Here is a 16,783-nt window from a genome sequence, read left to right on the forward strand (position 1 = left end):
TCCAGGAAAACCCTAACCATCTCAATTCAGTCTCCGTCCTTGCAAGACAATTCTTGTAAGGACGCTTGCAAGAAGGTTCTTCAAAAGAATGTACTTGCGTTTTCAGCGTTCTTCGGATTGATAAACAGCCTTAGAGAGTGCTAGAACACTGTCGCTAGTTTACACTTGACATTGAAATAAAAGCATGGGGTGTTCAGCATAGAGGGCAGCGTATTTAAACTTAGACGAGTTTGTTGTTAGAATTGCTAGAAATCATTACAACCGGAGAATACAGCTGCTGTAAACGGTTAAGTAACCAGCATCCAGGCCTAACCTAACAAACAAAAAAGACTATTATGTAAAATTATTTACATGGATCTACCTACTCTCTCTCTCTCACACATGCTAAGTTTACCCAAATAAATTATCGCCTAAAATGACAATTCATATCGTGTCTTTCTGTCACTTGCACTAAAAACATCCCTGTCTCATGTTAAGGTCCCAAACCCCCTCACTTAATCATGACACATCGCACTCGCACATTATCTAAGCACCCATTCCAATAACATGGGATTATCAATAAGACATCATTAGTGTCTTATTGATAATAACTGCTGCTCTGAGTGATGCAGTGTGTGAGTTTTAAAATAGTAGTTTTTGACAATCATGTGCCACCCCAAATAAAAAGACTGGCCAAAGCTGCCCCCCCCCCCAGAAATAATGTATTGGCTACGCCCCTGGGTAAAGGAGATAGATAAGGTTTCAAAAGATTGATATGACAGACCTGCACCTTTTTCCGCCAATCTGGGGTACTAATGACATCATTGTTTTCACTGGAACATCTCACAATTTCATACGGGCCACTGAATTTAGCCTGACAGGGACTTCTCAGGATGGGCAACAATGCTAAAACTTTATCCCCAAGCGGAAAGCTACGTTGTTTCGCCCTGCGGTTGTAATGACGTTGCCTCCTAGACTGAGCTTTACCCAGCTAACGTTTAGCAGCAGCTCTAGCTTCGTTCAACCGGTAGCGAAATCCGCTAACATAATCCGACACGTTAACAGGTCTCTCAGCTGTACACCACTCATCAGCTAAGACAGCAGTTGGCCCTCTCACAGAATGCCCAAATACCAGTTCATTAGGGCTAAAGCCCATGCTCTCCTGAACAACCTCCCTAATCGCTAGGAGAAGCCAAGGGAGACCCTCCCAAGTTCCACACAGTAGGACCGTAACAGAGACTTGAGCGTCTGATGGAAACGTTCAAGGGTACCCTGACTTTGGGGATGGTAAGCACTTGAGATGTTATGTTTGGCTTTAAGCTGTCGTAATGCCCTAGCAAACTGCTTTGACATAAAGTTAGACCCTTGCTCACTTTGAACAACTTTTGGAATACCAAATGTTGACATGACATTGGTTAGAGCCTTCAACACAGACTTAGTTGTAATAGACCTAAGTGGATATGCCGTAGGATAGCGCGTGGATTGACACATTGCCGTCAACAGATACAGATGTCCAGCCTTAGAACGAGGTAATGGACCCACACAATCCACTATGAGGTGTTCAAAGGGATTGGACACTCCAGGAATGGGTTGCAATGGCGCGACAGGAATCTGTTGGTTAGGTTTGCCGGTTAACTGACACACATCACATGATTTCAGATAGGATGAAACATCTTTCCTTAACTTAGGCCAACAAAACCGATGCACAATCCTGTCATATGTCTTCCGCACCCCAGTGTGTCCCGCTACTCCGTTGTGAGCTAGGTCTAGCACCGCTTTCCTGAACTTGCAAGGATTCACTACTTGTACATAAGAGTTGGTAAAAGTCTCTTTCCGGAACACATACCTTCTACACAACAACCCATCTTGTACAAAGTAGAAGGACTCCTCAGGTTTCTCTTGAGATGCTAAAACAAATAAAGGTCCAAGAGAAGTCACCCAATTGTTCTTTAACCAACTCTTTGCGTGAAACCTTAAACAAGTCAGGCATAGAACAGAGCTCAAGCCCCTTTGAAATCAGTAGCGAGGCTTCTGAGTCCTTGTTAATCACTCCCAAAGGAGGGGTTAATTCCACAGACTTACTCACACCATTTGAGTCAACACCACCTCCAGTGGAGCCATCCTGGGGGGTATTCCAAGTAGCGGGTTTAATGAAAACTTTGAGTTGTTTAACCCTGAAAAGAGGCATACTCCGAGTTCCGCGTTCCAGAAAGAGAGGTAACGAAACCGTTTGGTAAGTTTCCATGGTAACTTACTCCTTCAAACTAACCTGCTCGATAGCAGGTTATCCATGCCAAACTCTGACTTCAACCGATCCGCCCCACTTTCTTAGCCTGATAGCATTGGCAGACACGGCATATCATTTCCTGGTTCAGCCGAGCGATCTCGAATTAAAATTAATTCGCTTAGTTATACGCCGGGAGACGATTTTAAGACTGCGGTTTGATGTACTTTAATTCCCTGATAAATACCTAAGTTAACGTCACCGTTTCCTGTCACAATCTGTAATTTATTTTATCAACATTCTCAGCCCTTGGGTCTTCATCGATAGTGTTACTCGCAGTGGATTTGCACTCAGAATTTACCAAATACCTTTTGCCACTGAAATAAAGAAAAATAATTGAAATTATATTTGGTCTTCTTTATTGCCTACAAATAGAAATCCAACAATGAGTAGCCTATTTCTATCGAATTTTGTTCCTACAATTTACATGATTCATATGATTCCTACAATTTACATGATGTAGGCTACCGTCCTGTAACTGTTATTTCAGAAAATCTATTTCAACATTGTTGGGGGTCGATATATTGGCCAAACAACCGAAACTAATTCCCCTATGGTTTGAAGGAAGATAGGAAACTGAACAGTGTATTAACATTAACCAAATTATGCCAATACCAATGGAATTACAGTTATTTGACTCTTTGGGTTAAATCAGAGCAAGAATGGTCAAATGAAGGTTAAATAATATAATCATTTTAATGCAATCAATTAAGTTAACTCTTATGCCTACTCTACCATGATTATTGTAAACCAGAGATAGAAAGCATGAGGTGAGGAAGAAGGAGTAGGCCTAGGCCAAGCCAGAGCTGAGGAGAAGGTCTCAGGAGATCAAGAATCCACAGAACAATGCTTCACAATTCAAAAACAACTACAATCACACCAGAATCTTGACCCTTACTTATCAAAATGTCTAGCAATGTTACAAAGATGTGAGAGCCATCAAGTTGAGACTCAATCCAGTAACTCCATATTTTACCATATGAGAGGTGGGGGCAGGTGGATGGCCTTACAATTACATTTCGTCATTTAGCAGACGCTCTTATCCAGAGCGACTTACAGTAAGTACAGGGACATTCCCCCCGAGACAAGTAGGGTGAAGTGCCTTGCCCAAGGACACAACATCATTTTGACACAGCGGGGAAACGATCCGGTAACCTTCTGAGTACTAGCCCGACTCCCTCACCGCTCAGCCATCTGACGCCTTACAAGATCGGCCTTCATTCTTCTGCCATATGTACAACATCTCTTGGTCAAAATAGAAAATTCAGCAAATTCAACAATTAATATTAATGTAGGTTATTGCTCCTACAATTAACATCACCTGTGACCATGCATCCTCCCGTAACTGGTGTTCCAGTAAATCTTTTTGGAGATTAGCCTTTATTCTTCTACCTTAAGTAGGCCTACACCATCTCTTGGTCAGTTTTTGGCACTTTCTTCACGAGGTGCAATTTGTACAACTCATTTACTTGAAACTGGGTATACATGAGATTACATTAGCTACATTTCACAGTTCCACATGCAAAATTCACTTGCCATTACAGTGTTTCCCCTAGGTCAGGTCTAACAACCCCCCCCCCCCCCCCCCCCCGGCCCCAAAAAATTGCTAACCCTATATTTCCGAGCATCTTAATCTAATAGTCTAATAGCTAATGTAATATTGCACATATTTTCGTCCTATTTCCCCTAAATAAATAAAATTAGCATACTTAAAGACACCTTACAGTATGTTCTAAATGGCATAAATGCTGCCAATTAATAATTGACGTAACAATTTATTGTAAATGCAGTGGCCTAGCCTACAGATTAAGGTAGGCCACTCGGAAGCATGTACACTGTCTGCTTCATTTGATCTTGATAGGCTAAGCATTCTGTAGCAAATAATAACAATATACCCACTATTTATTAATTAAAACTAGGCTACTTAAGCATAATAATGCACCTAAAATACAAACGTGAGCAAGGGCAGCAATCGCTATCGGATCAACAGACGTGCAATTTCGCTAGCAGGGGAAGAATGCAAACAACGAAAATCACCAGTTAACTTAATTTAAATTTGCAAGAACTATAGACTAATACATTAACAGGCTTAAATGAACTGACAACATAAATTATACGACTTTCAGTTCTTAAGGATGCACACGCGCAATCTCAACTGCGCTGTGAAGCGCGTCTGTACTATTCTCCGACATGCGCTCTAACAATCACGGCTGATAGACGGCCTAAAATTTTGTACAGCTCTAATTCTGATACCATGGCGGCAGAAATTTAAAAAATCAACATAGGGGAAACACTGCATTAAATGAACATCCCACTGCAAACAGCATCCATGCTCTGTTCAACAGGATCAGAATGTGCAAATCATTTTTTGAATATTAATTATTCTCACAATGTCAGTGTAACTGACAATTCTGTACAAGCCTGTAAATAAAAGTAGATGTTGAGAGAACTACCAGTAGCTACATAAATAATTCTCTGCATCCATTTCTGCGGCAGCAGTCAATGTCTCTTCATCATCATCATCTTTTGATGAAAAACATTCTGTTGGGGGAAACTGCTACTACAAATTGAATATCATGTCGAATATGATTAAAACTAAGGTGACGTCGAGGCTACAATCACAAGCGTATAGCCTAAGCAAAATGCTTTACCGGTTCGTAATATGTTTTTACATTTAATAAAACATTGAACACTTTTTCTCCTGTAATATTAACAAACAGTGGGGTTAAATGTTCAATTTATGGACTGGCTATTGCCTTCAAATGTATGCATTGACTCGGCAGCAATTGTCTCCCACGCCACTTGTATATGCTGCTACAGCCGTGATGCTTTTTTCCTGGAATATGTGCTCGACCATAAACACGAAATAATATACAACTTTTATCTGAAGTTTGGTGGAGTATGCAACGTTTTTTTCGCCGTGTGCCATGGTCGATCGTAGAATCGGAGCTCCATTGATGTTGGCTTTCAATAGTTCTCATGCCCGCGCTTAACTCTGAGTTGACGTACTCCGAGTTGAGTTAACAAACTCATATCAGCTTTTCGGGAACCGAATTTTCGGAGTTTCCCATGTTAGACTAACTCAACTCTGAGTTCAGGATTAATCATAGAGTTTGTTAAACCCTCTACCTGGAATACCCCCCAGGTCAGTGCTGGTAGCCGCTAGCTCCCCTACAGGTGATTGTGAGGAACCACTACATGAAACATCAGGGTTAGTAAGGAAAGTGTCATTTAGACACCAAATCAGAATCAAGGCCATGTTTTACCATGGCAAGAGTGACAGCACAGCTAGGAAACACATCAGGATGCCGCCGTGCGCACTGATCAGGCTTTGGAGGTGCCTCCGGCACCAAATCAGCGACAACAAGTGGCAAGATGACCTCAGTGTTATCCCAAACCTTCCCCCCAGCTAAATCATTGCCCAAGATAAATGAAATACATGGTACAGGGAGACACTGACGAATTCCCACCACCACATCACCTTTGACCAGTTTTGAGAAGAGACGAACCCAATGCGACGGCACCTGAACAGGATCAAATCAAATCAAATCAAATTTATTTGTATAGCCCTTTTTACACGCAAGCATGTCACAGAGGGCTTCACATGCGCCCATAGAACTGCCCCTCAACCAACCTAAACCCTCAAGGAAGACAAGGAAAAACTCCCAGAAAAACTCCCACCGGGAGAAAAAATGGAAGAAACCTTGGGAGGAGCAATTCAGAGAGGGATCCCCTCCTCCAGAGACGGTTGGTAAGAGAGAGGAGCAGAACACAAGCTAAACATAGTCATACAGTGTCAATGGGTTTTGAAACACCAAAATCCATTGTTTGGCTTTATAGACGTTGGATGGGACCGGGAAACTCGCTGTTGGCCGTCATGGAGACTGGATTCCGGGTGACGACCTGGTTCAGCGTTGGCAGACCGACGACCAAGCAGGTCCTGACAGCTCAAACCCCCCACACCACAGGGAATGTGTGGGGGGGGGACAGAGAGGAGAGCAGGGATTAGAGAATGCCAGGAGCAGCTAACAGTTACAGTCAAAATAGAATGAGATCCCCACCGGTCAAGTGTGGACTAGTGCAGCAATTTAACAGAGCAAAAAGGGTATTTGATGCAGCCCCACACACCAAAACAACGACAGCCCCCCTCAGTTGGAACATGAAATCTGTTCCAGGGGAAAGAACTCTAAAGTAGGTTATACTTATACGAATAAGGATGAAAACAGCCAGTCCCCCGTTGTCTCCAACTAGTAATAAAAACTATAACAGTAACAATATACAGCAACGGAACTATAATAATAATAATACTAACAATATACAGTAACAGGTTTACTTTATTTGTAACATCTAGCTGGGCAATGTGAACATAAGCTATAATTAAAATTTAAAAGTTACATGTGATACACACATAGGCAAGCACACATCCCAGGTTTACATAGAAAGTACACACATACTTCCCTTTAACAATCATAGAATTGACTAAACAAGAACGTTTTTAATCTAGTTTTAAATGTCGAGACAGTATCAGCTTCCTTAATTGAGATGGGTAATTTGTTCCAAAGAAGAGGTGCTCTATATGAGAACGCCCTACCTCCAGCAGTTTTTTTCTTAACTTTGGGTATTACCAGATAGCCGGCATTTTGAGATCTTAGAGACCTTGCGGGGCAATAGGGTGCAAGGAGACCGGAGAGGTACAGTGGTGCCAATCCATGCAGAGATTTGTAAGTTAGTAGTAGAACTTTGAAATCAGCTCTGGCTTGGATAGGGAGCCAGTGTAAAGAGATAAGAGTCGATGTTATATGATCAAACTTTCTAGTTTTAGTCAATAGTCTAGCAGCAGCATTTTGCACCCGCTGTAAGTTTTTTAGGTAGGTAATTGGGAGGCCAGAGAACAACACATTGCAGTAGTCCAATCGGGACGTAACAAAAGCATGTATTAGTTTTTCAGCATCATCCTTTGAGAGGAATTTTCGTACTTTGGCAATATTACGTAGATGGAAAAATGCTGTTCTGGTGATTTGCTTAATATGGTACTCAAATGAAAGGTCTGGGTCCATTGTGACTCCCAGATTTTTTACCAGCTGGCTTTGAGATACTTTGACGCCGTCTAAGTCTAAGGTTAGATGGGATAAATTATTTCGGTGTTTTTTCGGACCAAAAATTTGAACCTCGGTTTTATCCGAATTAAGAAGAAGGAAATTTGCAGTCATCCAAGTTTTCAACCCGGAAACACAGGTTTCCATAGCATGTGGAAATTCTCCCGGCTTTATAGACATGTATAGCTGAGTATCATCTGCATAGCAGTGAAAATCTACCCCAAAACTTCTAATTATGTTTCCTAAAGGCAACATATAGAGTGAAAATAACAGAGGGCCTAAAACTGAACCCTGTGGTACTCCGTATTTTACAATGGAGCTCCTGGATGAGCAACCATCATAGTGGACATATTGTGATCTATCAGATAGATACGATCTGAACCACTGAAGTGAAGTACCAGAAATCCCAACATAGTTCTCCATACGTTCCAGGAGAATCTCATGATCTACAGTGTCAAAAGCTGCACTTAGGTCTAGAAGAACAAGGACAGAGCTAAAGCCCGCGTCAGAGGCTAATAATAGATCATTGACTACCTTGGCTAATGCAGTTTCAGTGCTGTGGTGAAGACGAAATCCAGACTGGAGAGGTTCATAGAGCTGATTTGAGGAGAGGTGCTCAGTGAGCTGTTTTGCCACAGCTTTTTCCAAAATTTTGGAGAGAGATGGCAAATTTGAAATGGGCCTGTAATTGCTAAGACAACCTGGATCCAGGTTTGGTTTTTTAAGAAGGGGCTTGATAATAGCTTGTTTGAAATCGTCAGGGACTTGTCCAGTTACAAGAGATTCATTAATAATACTAAGCATGGGCGGTCCAATAATATGGAGAAGTTCCCTACAAAGTTTGGCAGGGAGGGGATCGAGAAGGCAGCTAGTGGGTTTCGAGGAATCTATCAGCTTGATGAATGCTTCCATAGGAATAGGGTTAAAGTGAGTGAGAGTCTCAACATGCAGAATGCTGGGTACAGAGGGAAAATCAGTGTTGATGGCCACTCCTCCAGGACTAGTCTGTAGTTTGTCCCTTATTGCATAGATTTTTTGGTCAAAGAAATCTAAGAAATCATTGGGAGAGAGATCTGAACTAACACAGAGTGTACTTTTCTTAGTGAGTTTTGCAACAGTATCAAATAGGAACTTAGTGTTGTGTTTGTTCTTACTAATCAACTTAGAGAAATATTCTGATCTGGACCTGATGAGGACTTGCTTGTACTCTATTTGGCTGTCCTTCCAGGCCAGGCGGAAAACCTCCAATTTAGTGGTACGCCACTTACGCTCTAATTTTCTAGTGGACCTCTTGAGAGTGCGGGTTTCCTCTGAATACCATGGAGCCAGTTTCTTGTCTATTCTTTTCCTTGGTTTGAGTGGAGCAACAGAATCTAGGGATTGCTGAAGAACCAAATTCAGATCCCTTGTTTTAGCATTTAATGATTTATTCGGGACATCAAGTGCAGAACAGGAGTCATTTCAAAACCCCTGACCAGAACATGTGTTCCGGTGGAAGTGCTGTCAGACAAAGGGCAAAACACCAGACAGCATAAAAGAATGAGCTAGATAGGTCAACCACAGGTTCAACATTCAAGGTATGATTTAAGGACAGGGCACCTCCACAGGAAGTCACTAGGCCAAAACTCTTGGCCTTCTCTATACACTTCCTTCTATGAAGTTCTCCTGCAGCCTTACACCCCCACCCGCCACCTACGGTCTTCTTCAGACAATCGCCTGGTGGTCCCACCGCTCAAGACCGCCCGGTCCCAACACAAGCTCTTCTCCTGCCTGGCCCCCCAGTGGTGGAATCAACTCCCCACCTCCATCAGAGACACGGACTGTCTCTCCACCTTCAAGAGAAGGCTCAAGAAGAAGCTCAATGACTCTTGCTTAGACTGTTGCTCTTGTTGGTTAGTGGTAGCTGATTTAAACAGTTGTATTCTATTTTAGTTAATCTTATTTTTATTGCTTTCCTACAGGTACGCTTGCACTTAGAGATTCATGTTGTGTAATTGGGTGTGCTTTGCCTTCGGCAAGCACAACCATTGTTATCTCACATATATATTATTATTATTCTTTTTGCCCCCCTAAAACTTTGTCAATATTTGGACTACATACACAATGCCTGTGTCAAAATGTTTGTCTTGGTCGCGATTGAGTTGCTTGTATTTGGATTTACGTTCCGTTGCACAGTTTAGGAGGTTACAACGTTTTTGTGGATTCAAAGTGCCTTTAGTCGACAAAGGGTAATCTGTGCTAGCTACGTCACCACGTCAACACACGTTAGCAACGACGCATGGATACAACGTGATAGAGACGTTCTAGCACGCAAAATGGAGCTTGGATTACGAGTGAAAAATACCACCCCAAAAAATCCCAACCATTTGGCTTTGTTGAGAAAGCGATTTCGAGTGGAACTGCAATCTCGGATGTTTGATTTAGGTTGTCAAGGTCTTTGTGATTTGAGCGAGTGCGGGTCACCCGTGAGACCGCCTAGTCTTTTAGGCGGCAGCCATGCTAGGAAGCGTCATAATAGTATTTTTAGTAGCTAATTTTATAGTTCAATTTTACACGAAAAAACAGAAAGAGGGACATTTTATGACGATATGACTATTGTGAAGACAGCCAGGTGGTGAGATTATAATGTAGGTTGCTGTATAAACTTTGATTTGTTTGCTACGTGAGAGCCCCGTCAGCCTCCATTGACGATTGCGGCAGCAACAACAGTGTTGTCAATGAATGTTGACACTCGTGGACAACAGTGTTGTCGATCTGCGTCTAATGAGTATTTTCTTAATTACGTACCAGGGTGAATTCTACATCCAAATGGAGAGCAGTGTTTTAAAGATATGGCGATTGTGAAGAAAGCCAGCGGGTCAGCATATTTTTGAGATTTGTGTAAAACTTGGAATTTGAGTGAGACTGCGTCTTGTTTTGACGTTAGCCTCTTAGTCACAGACTGGCTCGCCCACTGGCAGTGTGTAGTAGTAGGCTACAGTCATGGGCGTCGCCGCAATGTAACTTGTTGTCTGGATCCCCCCACATTTGCAATCAAAGTATTAGTGCATGACTGGTCTTCTAGTCCAGCGATCTTTCCATTGCTTCACAATCAAATCCGTTCCACTTTATAAGTAGGGAGAATACCCATAGCAATAGAATTCCACTTCACGTTTTTTTACGCATCGCGCTTGTAGCTAGTAGCACTTCAGACATGACTGTTCCACAGACGAGATGGACATAAGGAGGGTTTTTTTGAGGAAGAGGAAAGTAAGGCAAAGTTGCCCAGTTTTCCCTTCAGTGGCCAAAGCACCCTTATAAGACATTCTCTGACTATAATAGCATTAGTTAAGTCACAAAGATCCTTTTGCAAACATTATGATTATAGCTAGCTAGATAAGCAAGCTTTTTACCTACATCTAGCACTAGCAGGGGCGGTCCTAGCACATTTGGCGCTCTAGGCAAGCTTCACTCGTGCCAATGCCAGGAGCAGCTAACAGTTACAGTCAAAATAGAATGAGATCCCCACCGGTCAAGTGTGGACTAGTGCAGCAATTTAACAGAGCAAAAAGGGTATTTGATGCAGCCCCACACACCAAAACAACGACAGCCCCCCTCAGTTGGAACATGAAATCTGTTCCAGGGGAAAGAACTCTAAAGTAGGTTATACTTATACGAATAAGGATGAAAACAGCCAGTCCCCCGTTGTCTCCAACTAGTAATAAAAACTATAACAGTAACAATATACAGCAACGGAACTATAATAATAATAATACTAACAATATACAGTAACAGGTTTACTTTATTTGTAACATCTAGCTGGGCAATGTGAACATAAGCTATAATTAAAATTTAAAAGTTACATGTGATACACACATAGGCAAGCACACATCCCAGGTTTACATAGAAAGTACACACATACTTCCCTTTAACAATCATAGAATTGACTAAACAAGAACGTTTTTAATCTAGTTTTAAATGTCGAGACAGTATCAGCTTCCTTAATTGAGATGGGTAATTTGTTCCAAAGAAGAGGTGCTCTATATGAGAACGCCCTACCTCCAGCAGTTTTTTTCTTAACTTTGGGTATTACCAGATAGCCGGCATTTTGAGATCTTAGAGACCTTGCGGGGCAATAGGGTGCAAGGAGACCGGAGAGGTACAGTGGTGCCAATCCATGCAGAGATTTGTAAGTTAGTAGTAGAACTTTGAAATCAGCTCTGGCTTGGATAGGGAGCCAGTGTAAAGAGATAAGAGTCGATGTTATATGATCAAACTTTCTAGTTTTAGTCAATAGTCTAGCAGCAGCATTTTGCACCCGCTGTAAGTTTTTTAGGTAGGTAATTGGGAGGCCAGAGAACAACACATTGCAGTAGTCCAATCGGGACGTAACAAAAGCATGTATTAGTTTTTCAGCATCATCCTTTGAGAGGAATTTTCGTACTTTGGCAATATTACGTAGATGGAAAAATGCTGTTCTGGTGATTTGCTTAATATGGTACTCAAATGAAAGGTCTGGGTCCATTGTGACTCCCAGATTTTTTACCAGCTGGCTTTGAGATACTTTGACGCCGTCTAAGTCTAAGGTTAGATGGGATAAATTATTTCGGTGTTTTTTCGGACCAAAAATTTGAACCTCGGTTTTATCCGAATTAAGAAGAAGGAAATTTGCAGTCATCCAAGTTTTCAACCCGGAAACACAGGTTTCCATAGCATGTGGAAATTCTCCCGGCTTTATAGACATGTATAGCTGAGTATCATCTGCATAGCAGTGAAAATCTACCCCAAAACTTCTAATTATGTTTCCTAAAGGCAACATATAGAGTGAAAATAACAGAGGGCCTAAAACTGAACCCTGTGGTACTCCGTATTTTACAATGGAGCTCCTGGATGAGCAACCATCATAGTGGACATATTGTGATCTATCAGATAGATACGATCTGAACCACTGAAGTGAAGTACCAGAAATCCCAACATAGTTCTCCATACGTTCCAGGAGAATCTCATGATCTACAGTGTCAAAAGCTGCACTTAGGTCTAGAAGAACAAGGACAGAGCTAAAGCCCGCGTCAGAGGCTAATAATAGATCATTGACTACCTTGGCTAATGCAGTTTCAGTGCTGTGGTGAAGACGAAATCCAGACTGGAGAGGTTCATAGAGCTGATTTGAGGAGAGGTGCTCAGTGAGCTGTTTTGCCACAGCTTTTTCCAAAATTTTGGAGAGAGATGGCAAATTTGAAATGGGCCTGTAATTGCTAAGACAACCTGGATCCAGGTTTGGTTTTTTAAGAAGGGGCTTGATAATAGCTTGTTTGAAATCGTCAGGGACTTGTCCAGTTACAAGAGATTCATTAATAATACTAAGCATGGGCGGTCCAATAATATGGAGAAGTTCCCTACAAAGTTTGGCAGGGAGGGGATCGAGAAGGCAGCTAGTGGGTTTCGAGGAATCTATCAGCTTGATGAATGCTTCCATAGGAATAGGGTTAAAGTGAGTGAGAGTCTCAACATGCAGAATGCTGGGTACAGAGGGAAAATCAGTGTTGATGGCCACTCCTCCAGGACTAGTCTGTAGTTTGTCCCTTATTGCATAGATTTTTTGGTCAAAGAAATCTAAGAAATCATTGGGAGAGAGATCTGAACTAACACAGAGTGTACTTTTCTTAGTGAGTTTTGCAACAGTATCAAATAGGAACTTAGTGTTGTGTTTGTTCTTACTAATCAACTTAGAGAAATATTCTGATCTGGACCTGATGAGGACTTGCTTGTACTCTATTTGGCTGTCCTTCCAGGCCAGGCGGAAAACCTCCAATTTAGTGGTACGCCACTTACGCTCTAATTTTCTAGTGGACCTCTTGAGAGTGCGGGTTTCCTCTGAATACCATGGAGCCAGTTTCTTGTCTATTCTTTTCCTTGGTTTGAGTGGAGCAACAGAATCTAGGGATTGCTGAAGAACCAAATTCAGATCCCTTGTTTTAGCATTTAATGATTTATTCGGGACATCAAGTGCAGAACAGGAGTCATTTCAAAACCCCTGACCAGAACATGTGTTCCGGTGGAAGTGCTGTCAGACAAAGGGCAAAACACCAGACAGCATAAAAGAATGAGCTAGATAGGTCAACCACAGGTTCAACATTCAAGGTATGATTTAAGGACAGGGCACCTCCACAGGAAGTCACTAGGCCAAAACTCTTGGCCTTCTCTATACACTTCCTTCTATGAAGTTCTCCTGCAGCCTTACACCCCCACCCGCCACCTACGGTCTTCTTCAGACAATCGCCTGGTGGTCCCACCGCTCAAGACCGCCCGGTCCCAACACAAGCTCTTCTCCTGCCTGGCCCCCCAGTGGTGGAATCAACTCCCCACCTCCATCAGAGACACGGACTGTCTCTCCACCTTCAAGAGAAGGCTCAAGAAGAAGCTCAATGACTCTTGCTTAGACTGTTGCTCTTGTTGGTTAGTGGTAGCTGATTTAAACAGTTGTATTCTATTTTAGTTAATCTTATTTTTATTGCTTTCCTACAGGTACGCTTGCACTTAGAGATTCATGTTGTGTAATTGGGTGTGCTTTGCCTTCGGCAAGCACAACCATTGTTATCTCACATATATATTATTATTATTCTTTTTGCCCCCCTAAAACTTTGTCAATATTTGGACTACATACACAATGCCTGTGTCAAAATGTTTGTCTTGGTCGCGATTGAGTTGCTTGTATTTGGATTTACGTTCCGTTGCACAGTTTAGGAGGTTACAACGTTTTTGTGGATTCAAAGTGCCTTTAGTCGACAAAGGGTAATCTGTGCTAGCTACGTCACCACGTCAACACACGTTAGCAACGACGCATGGATACAACGTGATAGAGACGTTCTAGCACGCAAAATGGAGCTTGGATTACGAGTGAAAAATACCACCCCAAAAAATCCCAACCATTTGGCTTTGTTGAGAAAGCGATTTCGAGTGGAACTGCAATCTCGGATGTTTGATTTAGGTTGTCAAGGTCTTTGTGATTTGAGCGAGTGCGGGTCACCCGTGAGACCGCCTAGTCTTTTAGGCGGCAGCCATGCTAGGAAGCGTCATAATAGTATTTTTAGTAGCTAATTTTATAGTTCAATTTTACACGAAAAAACAGAAAGAGGGACATTTTATGACGATATGACTATTGTGAAGACAGCCAGGTGGTGAGATTATAATGTAGGTTGCTGTATAAACTTTGATTTGTTTGCTACGTGAGAGCCCCGTCAGCCTCCATTGACGATTGCGGCAGCAACAACAGTGTTGTCAATGAATGTTGACACTCGTGGACAACAGTGTTGTCGATCTGCGTCTAATGAGTATTTTCTTAATTACGTACCAGGGTGAATTCTACATCCAAATGGAGAGCAGTGTTTTAAAGATATGGCGATTGTGAAGAAAGCCAGCGGGTCAGCATATTTTTGAGATTTGTGTAAAACTTGGAATTTGAGTGAGACTGCGTCTTGTTTTGACGTTAGCCTCTTAGTCACAGACTGGCTCGCCCACTGGCAGTGTGTAGTAGTAGGCTACAGTCATGGGCGTCGCCGCAATGTAACTTGTTGTCTGGATCCCCCCACATTTGCAATCAAAGTATTAGTGCATGACTGGTCTTCTAGTCCAGCGATCTTTCCATTGCTTCACAATCAAATCCGTTCCACTTTATAAGTAGGGAGAATACCCATAGCAATAGAATTCCACTTCACGTTTTTTTACGCATCGCGCTTGTAGCTAGTAGCACTTCAGACATGACTGTTCCACAGACGAGATGGACATAAGGAGGGTTTTTTTGAGGAAGAGGAAAGTAAGGCAAAGTTGCCCAGTTTTCCCTTCAGTGGCCAAAGCACCCTTATAAGACATTCTCTGACTATAATAGCATTAGTTAAGTCACAAAGATCCTTTTGCAAACATTATGATTATAGCTAGCTAGATAAGCAAGCTTTTTACCTACATCTAGCACTAGCAGGGGCGGTCCTAGCACATTTGGCGCTCTAGGCAAGCTTCACTCGTGCCCCCCCCCCCCCCGGTCCAATTGTAGGTCCAATCAGCGAACAGAGGGAGTGGCTGAGAACGATGACGTTAATGTCGTGCACTTGTTTGAGTAGTTCAGTAATGGCGGCGGAGAAAGACTATTCTGCGGTTGTGGCAACGCTGCCGAATATAGGTTAAAGCCGGAGCTAGAACATTCCTTGCTGAGTTTTGTTGGTGGCCATGATGTTGTGGCCCTCCTCCCCACGGGGTTCGGGAAAAGTTTGATTTTCCAGCTACGGCAGCTAGCTCTGTTACAGTAGTGGTGAAGGAGTTAGCTAAGGCGAATGCTTGCGATTGCTTATTGCAAATCAGAGTGGCTTTGGGCGGATCCAATAGTTTTAAACTTCAACAGAGGACCTGCCTTCAAGGAAGTTAACGTTTGCCAATCGAGACATCCCAGACCCTCTGTACAAATGAAATGTAAGAGGGTCTGCTTAGGACCAGGCTACCCCCCCCCCCCCCCCTAAAATCAAAAAGTTTTAAAGTTTAAAACGCTTTTGCACAAAAACGGAATTGCAACTTTCAAACTTTATTTTGCCCTGCAAGACTGCATTTCCTTCAAATAAACACAACAACGATCACAACGATGAATAAACAATAAATAAAGAACAAAATCCCTGAGAAAATATCAAGTCTGTGCTGAACTACGCTCCGGCCACGCCCCCTTGTTCAACGGTGCACACAAGGTGCACGGTCACATTCACTCCCTCATCGCCTGCAAATAATGTTTTTTTAGTCTTCTGTTCTGTTGCTGCCTGGCAAACAACTATCTTAGAAGTGTACTCATATTAGGGGGTGTGATTTGCACTTCAGGGCCACTGTATATATTCACTCATTTTAAGCAATCAATCTCCCTGAACAAAATTTGACAAAACGTAATGTCATGACACATCGAAAATGACGCAAATTGCAGCAGCTGAACTTTAACTGATGTTTCGACTGAAAGACAATAACAAGGAACTTCAGAAGTCACTGCCCAGCTAACACATGACGTTGCGGCAACGTTGCCAGTAAGTGCTCAGTTGGTAACCCGCGACGTTACCTTCTGGCAACGTCGTGGCAACGTCGTAGCAACGTTATAAAGGGAATGTTGCCAGTTGGTCCCATGGGCATTGTTGCCACGACGTCGTACCTTGGTCGGCTGGTTACGTTATTTTTAGACCCGTGGGCAACGTTGCCGCGACGTTGTACCTTGGTCGGCTGGTTACGTTATTTGTTGGTCCCATGGCCAACGTTGCCGCGACGTCGTACCTTGGTCGGCTGGTTACGTTATTTGTTGGTCCCATGGCAACGTTGCCGCGACGTTGTACCTTGGTCGGCAGGTTACGTTATTTTTTGGTCCCATGGACAACGTTGCCGCGACGTTGTACCTTGGTCGGCTGGTTACGTTAATTTTGGTCCCGTG

Source organism: Hypomesus transpacificus, unplaced genomic scaffold (genome assembly GCF_021917145.1).
Source record: "Hypomesus transpacificus isolate Combined female unplaced genomic scaffold, fHypTra1 scaffold_60, whole genome shotgun sequence".
Classification (NCBI taxonomy): domain Eukaryota; kingdom Metazoa; phylum Chordata; class Actinopteri; order Osmeriformes; family Osmeridae; genus Hypomesus; species Hypomesus transpacificus.